The sequence below is a fragment of the Hemicordylus capensis genome, chromosome 2, assembly GCF_027244095.1.
Source record: "Hemicordylus capensis ecotype Gifberg chromosome 2, rHemCap1.1.pri, whole genome shotgun sequence".
Lineage (NCBI taxonomy): Eukaryota > Metazoa > Chordata > Lepidosauria > Squamata > Cordylidae > Hemicordylus > Hemicordylus capensis.
The window spans coordinates 87,814,807-87,821,839 of NC_069658.1; the positions used below are offsets into that span (position 1 = coordinate 87,814,807).

Below are 7,033 nucleotides of genomic sequence, written 5' to 3' on the forward strand. Positions count from 1 at the left end.
GGCTCCTTTTGCTTTCTGTGGGCATGAGCACCATTCCCCTCTGAACCCTCATAAAGAGAGTCTTATGCAAGGCCTAGATATCCCATGGCCTGGAGCATCAGAGGTTTCACCTGACATGTCTGTCCAAGTTGAGACACCCTTTTTCTTACCTTGCTTCTTGCAGGAGTGAGTTGGCCATGCCTTCCCTGAGTGGGCAATTGGAGAGAATGGAGCTCCACCTGGTCTGAGTCAGGATATCCTTCGAGTGTGAGGCATGCAACCGCCCTGAGCCATTTTTGGAAGGGTGATATATAAATCAAATAGATAGATAGATAGATAGATAGATAGATAGATAGATAGATAGATAAGATTGATTGATTGAATAGTGGGGCATGGGCTTTACAATGTCAAGATACCTCCATTGCTAAACAATCAGGCTCTTAACCTAATGGTCAAGGATTCTGACTTATGTGTGGGGAGTGTGCCCTAGAGAGCTTTCTGCTGAGCCTGGATAGTGCAGTCGGTAGAGCATCAAACTTCTAATCTGAGGGCCCAGGTTCAAGTCCCTGCCCATGAGCCTTTTCTCTTGCCTGCCTGCTTTCCTCTTAGCAGGAGGAGTGTGTTCCCTGAATGTGGGAATGGAGAGGATGTAGGTTCTTCTGAGCTGAGCCAGGGCAAGTTCTCAGCTGCAAGACAGGCGGGGCAAGTGTCTTTTGCTGTCCAGCGACCTTAGCTGGTAGACAATACGGCTCTTAACCTGATGATGCAGTGTTTGACCTCCTATGTGACGAAACAGCTCTTTCTTTTGCTCTCCATGGACATGTGCACCATTTCCCACCACATTGTAACGACAGTCAGGAGACCTTTTCACAGAACCTGGATAGCTCAGTTGGTAGAGCATCAGACTTTTAATCTGAGGGTCCAGGGTTCAAGTCCCTGGTCAGGTGCCCTTTCTTTTGCCTTCCTGCTTTTTTCTTAGGAGGAGTAGGGCCAAGACTTCCCCGAGAAGATGAGGAGAGAGAAAAGTGGTCCTTCTGGTCTGGTCTGAGTCGAGGCATCTTTCAAGCATGAAGACATGGGCAAAATCTCTCCAAAGCCCAGGTAGCTCAGTTGGTAAAGCATTATGCTCCTAACCTAATGCTCCAGGGTTCGAGCCCCTCTCTGGGCATATGTGAGAAGCTAGGACAATGGAATACAGGGACAATGTTGGCTAGGATGGCTTCAACAACAGTAAAAGAGCAGCTGGAGAAAGTATTTATTCCAACATGTCTTGATAGTATATTTTTCAAGAAATATCTTCACTTGACTGCTTGAGAGAGATGTGTTCTTGCCAAAATCCTAAGCAGACTGATCTAGGGCTTTGGCAAGAACACATCTCCCTCAGTCAGTCAAGTGAAAATATTCCTTGAAATAGATATTATCAAAACGTGTTGGAATATAAATATTTTCATCAGCTATTCTCATATGTAGACAACTCAGTTCTACAGGGAAACAGCTCCTTGTTTTGCTGCCTGTGGATATGTGCACCATTACCCATCAGGCCATCACAAAGGCTTGAAGTGCCTTTTGCAGGGCCTGGAGAGCTCAGTTGGTAGAGCATCAGACTTTTAATCTGAGGGTCCAGGGTTCAAATACCTGCCCAGGGACGCTTTCTCTTCTCTTGCCACTTTACTCTTAGAGGAGTGAGTAGGCCAGGGGAGAGGAGAGGAGAGTGGTCTGAATCAAGGCATCCCTTGAGCATAAGCAGGGCAAGAACAGGACATTTCCAACACCTGGGTTGCTCAGTTGGTACAGTATCAAGCTCTGATGGTTCTGGATTCCAGCCCCTCTGTGGGGAAACAGTTTGTTATTTTGCTATTCATGGACGTTCCCCACTGGGCCATATCAAAAAGGACTGGAGAGTCTTCTGCAAGGCCAGGACATCTCAATCATGAGAGCATCAGACTTTTACTCTGACAGCAAATTGTTCAGATCCATGTCCAGTTGTCCTCTCTCCTGCCTTGCCACTTTCATATTAGCAAGAGGATGTGGACACACCTTCTCAGAGCAAGGGAGGGGATTGAAGGGGATGGGAGCATTTCAGGCCTGAGTTAGGACATCCCTTGAGTGTGAGGTGAGTGGGGAGGAGAACATTCCAGGTTTCTGAACAGCTCAGTTGGTCAAATTTCCAGCTCTGAGCCTGCTGGTCCAAGGTTTGAGCCCAGAGGTGTGGGGACAATGGAACATGGGGGAACAAGCATCCCTCTGCTGCCAAGTTCTGGGGGGAGGCACCCCTTCACCCTCACACAGGGCACCCCCCTGCCTTCTCCTGCACCCAGCCAGTAAACAAAACACTTGCCAGCTGGGAGCACAAGGTGTGCCCCTCTCCTCCCCAGCTGGTGTTCAACTGAAATGCTGGCTGGGGCTTCTTGCCCTGCCTTACTCCTTACTCCTAGCACTGCAGAGGTGGAGGAAGTTGCTTTCTTTCAACTAGGAGGAGTGAGACATGAGACGGCAGTGCTGTCCCTGAGCAGGAGAGAGGATGGAATTGGAAGGGAGTGTGGCCTTTCTGGCCTTTGTCAAGACATCCACTGAGTGTGCTGCAGGTGGGGGCAGGACCATGGGTGTCCAGAGGGGAGGCAAGCGGGTAGTTGCCCCCCCCCCAGATTGAGTCGATTTATTGACATGTGTGCTCTATTGACATGTGTGCCAATCTCAGCCAGGCCATCCCAAAGGGTATCTTTTACCCCTCTCTCTTTGGATGCATCAGTATTTCCTTTGTGTCCTGTGATACTCTCTTTCCACTATGCCTGTCACTGGTCCTTTCCATGGTTTCCCATATTGCTACATTTGTTGTAGTTACTAATTGTCTAAACCTGTGTGTGACTCACTTCTAGGTACAGAAATGCTGTCCTTTCCCCTCTGGCTGGAAGCTGAAGGAGTTTACCTGCTGGAGTTCACCTGCAGTGAGCAATGGCTGCTATTAATAACCTCACCTTTGTCCCTCCAATGTGGGTCAGATACTGCACTCTGCCAACCATTACTACCTCAGTCTCTATCTTTCAACTATATGATTTGCCATTTAGGGTCAGCTTCTAGTACTACATGCCTATTAATCCATTGCTTTACACAAGGTTTCTCACCAGTGGCAGCTTGAGATCTCTGTGTACCTGAGGCAGGACAACAAATACCACCCCCATGCATACACCCTCCCCCCACCTCTTTTAAAAGTGGGGGCAGAAGGCCATCCTGCTATTTTACTAGTGCCCAAATAATCTGCTGCCTGAGGCCTGCTCCCTGAGGCCTGGCCTGGCCTCGTGGAAGTGCCACCCATTTCTCATTTTTTTCATATTTTCCTCTTCTTGACTTATCCATGTGTGTTGTTGGCGACATGTTCATATATGGAAGACTGGATTTGGTTGTCTTGGAAATGTACAGAAGTCTCCAGATTAAGTCTGATGAAATCTGAACTCTCTGGTTTCCCATACCTCCATTTCTGTCCCAAATTATGCACTCTGGCTTCCTTTCACACTCTCGTTTTCCTGAATAGTGAAGCTCCTTTTTAATTCATTTCCTAATAGGCAATGTGGGCGCCAGAAGTTGAAATTGACTTGACAGCACACTTTACTTTTTACCTTTTAATAGTTCCTGAACCGATTATGTCTTCTAACGTCAAGTTGAGGGCATTTCTGAGTCACATTCACATCCCTTCTGTGCAGGGCAACAGCTGATCTTGCAAAGAACAGTGACTGAAGGAGCATTCATGAAAACCAGAGCAACTCTTGTCCTTAAATTTCTACAAATATGTGACAGATTAAAATTAATAATGTTAATAGGTAATAGAAGGTGACCTAAATTCACATTTAGCATAGTTTTTATTAGTGAGGACATTTAGGATTAAATAATTTAGGCATACAACAATACTATTCCTTAATAGTGACACAACCTTTGACCAACCCACCTGTGGGTTTTGGGTACCATGAATATTAACAATGCCATTATGTCAGTTATTCTTTATAAATGGATAGGTGTTGGGGTGGGTTTTTTGGGGGTTTTTTGTTTTGTTTTGTTTCTTATTTATATTCTGTTGGCAAGCTTGCAACAACCCAGGCAACATTTTACGTTCAAACAGATACCCCTTGAGATCTATATCCTCTGTTTCTCTTTTCTTTCCCTCTCCCTCTCTCTCAATTTATCTTACCCTAGAATTGCAAAACAGAGGAAACAATGAGAAGAGACACTGCATTCAATCTTCTTGTGTTTCCAAGTGAAAGCTGGAATAAATGTTATGCCTAAGTAGTCTTTAGCCCTCCATATGATGAACTAATATTTCACTTAAGTGTTTCATAAAGTGAATACAATTATTTAAAAATATAGATGGGGGAAAGCCCTTATTTGTTTGTTTGTTTGTTTGTTTGTTCTATTTTTATATCGCCCTTGCAAAATGGCTCAGGGCAGTTTACAATTAAAAACAAAAGCAGTTAAAATCAATTAACAATTAAAACAAAAATTATAAAACAGTATAAAACAATTAACAATTAAAACATCATAAAACAGTAATTAAACAATCACAATTTAAAAAACCTGAAAAACAGGTTACAACATTAAAACCAATTACAACTATTTAAAATTTGGCCTGGAAGGCCAGGCCAAAAGATAGGTTTTAAGGGCTCTCCTGAAGGCCAGTAATGAATTCAAATTGCAGATTTCTGCTGGGAGTGCATTCCACAGCTCAGGAGCAGCTACATAGAAGGCCTGCCTCTGAATCGCCACCAGACGCACTGGTGGTAACTGGAGACGGACCTCCTCAGATGACCTTATTGTGCAGTGGGGATCATGCAGAAGAGGATGCTCTCTAAGATAACCCGGACCTAAGCCATATTCAAGGAATGAACCCAGCCAGGCACTATCTAATATATGATGTGCTATAAACTCACATAGTTACCCAACACCAACATGCTTACTATAAGCTTCTCCAAGACTTGAATATCCTGGTTGTATTTTGAGTTAACAGCAGACACTAGATTCAGCACCTCATGTTTATTACTCTTAATCGGTGAGCTTAATATATGGACTGAAAAACTAAAATTGGGGGAAAAAATATGGGCTGACATCTAGACTAACACTGCGGTGGTGCTATGGGGAGGGCAGTTTCCACCAATCCTCCCTTCCCACTGCAGCAGTGTGCTTCCCAAACTGCAACCCATAGGCCCATATTTCTGGGAGGCACAGTAGGCTGCAAAGGGAAGGAGATATTGGCAAAAATCACCTCTCCCCTCTAGCACCAGGACAGCATTAGTCTGGATGTCAGCCGCAGTGTTTGCTTTGAGAATCCTTTCTGTGTCATTAACAGCCTGCCCTACCACACCTACAACATTACTTGGCCTTCCACAGCCTCCTTCCTCATCTGTTGTTCAAGCTCAGGACCCCATCCAGAAATGAATTGCAGTTGCACAACAGCCGATCATGCCATTACTAACTGCCAGCCCAGCTGCTTCTTCCAAACTTTACATGATCAAGAATCAAAGTTTCCACAGTGATTGTTGACACTGTACAATAACACCAAGTTCAAGCAAATCCCTGACTTTGGTGTGCCACAAGAGGGTATTAAACAAGTTCATCTGGAGTCCCTCTTCTAGTCTTCCTCTTGAATTCCTCACAGATCAGCATTTCCATCTGCAGTTATCGTGTCTGGCTGACAGAGGCTTGATTAGCCCTCCCAGCGAATTTACAAGAGTTCCAATGGCGAGAGGCAAACTCTGCAAGGATTTATAGTAAGCTCCAACAGATTCTTACACAGCATCTGTTAGAAGCTACATTCACACAATCATAGGGATCCTGGTTAAAGAGTTGACCAGGATCACTGAGCCTCACAAAGTTGATTATGAGAACCCAGAATTTCTGGGCAAAACTGTGGTTAAACTGCATTTAATCAGGATAGATAACTGGGACCACGGTAATGTAGCTGTTACTGTGCCACATTGTACATTGTGCTATATTATTATTATTCTTTGCTTTTATATCCCATTCTTCCTCTGAGGAGCTCAGAGATTACATGGTTATTTTTGTCCTCACAACAACCCTGTGAGGTAGGTTAGGCAGAGAGATACATGACTGGCCCAGAGCCATCCAGTGAGTTTCATGGTTGAATGGTGATTTGAACTCAGGTCTTCCCAGTCCTAGTCCAACACTCTAACCACTACACTATACTGGCTCATGGTTGGACACATGGTCAGACACCAGCAGCTAGATGTTTTGGCAGCTCCCAACACCAGCACCACTAGCTTCTACCTGCCTGCTTGGCCACCTGACTTCTTCCCTCACTCCAACCCACCCCCCACCTGCCTCCCTCCACTCTTGTCATGGCAGGAAAGAGCTAATGACATCACCACCTGGACATGCGCCAGAAAGTCACATCATTAGCCTGTGTGTTGGCTCTTTGCTCCCAGCAATGAGGGCAAAGGGAGGGAGCGAAAGATGTCACCAGCTGGAAATGCGTTGGACGGTGACATCATTAGTCTATATGTTGTCTCTTTGCCACCAGCAATGAGGGCAAAGGGAAGGAGAAAGGCAGGTGGGCAGCTCCAGAAGCAGGTGGCACATAGCTCCCCCAGCCCTGGCCCCATGAGATCGCCAATGGTAGATCCACCCCTGCTGGATCAGATCCTATTGTGAGACTATGCAAGACTCCCCTCCCTTTGCTCACCAGCAAAGTGGGGTGTTGACCCTGGACACTTACTCATCTCTTGGAAGGCAAACTGCTACTTAATGTTTGTTCAAGAAATATATTACTAAGGCTTTTTGTCCTCCTTACCATAGTTTTAAATAGATCTCACCTTTGCTATTTGTTGATTGTAATGCATCTCTCCATCAGACCCCTATACTACTGAGAGGGTGGGCGGGCTATGTCCCTTCTGACTATAATGTGTAATTGTTGGTCCTAGACCCTTGAAAATTGCCACACACGTGGAGAAGGTGTCAGGGCCTCCTGTAGCAAATTTGAAGAGAATTGGTCAATCTCCTGATTTGTTTGGTGGATTTTTGAAATGTAAAAATGGCTAAACGTTGAAATGTT

At 45.2% G+C, this 7,033-nt stretch overlaps 3 non-coding genes across 3 annotated transcripts; all 3 read left to right on the plus strand.

The window, feature by feature from the left end:
* Positions 1 to 853: 853 nt before the first annotated feature.
* On the plus strand, positions 854 to 926 carry TRNAK-UUU (transfer RNA lysine (anticodon UUU)). Its single transcript has one exon. It is a non-coding gene; the product is annotated as a tRNA-Lys (tRNA).
* A 148-nt stretch (positions 927 to 1,074) lies between these two features.
* Positions 1,075 to 1,147, plus strand: TRNAR-CCU (transfer RNA arginine (anticodon CCU)). Its single transcript has one exon. It is a non-coding gene; the product is annotated as a tRNA-Arg (tRNA).
* Positions 1,148 to 1,552: 405 nt separating this feature from the next.
* TRNAK-UUU (transfer RNA lysine (anticodon UUU)) lies at positions 1,553 to 1,627 on the plus strand. The gene has a single exon. It is a non-coding gene; the product is annotated as a tRNA-Lys (tRNA).
* The last annotated feature ends 5,406 nt before the right edge of the window (positions 1,628 to 7,033 follow it).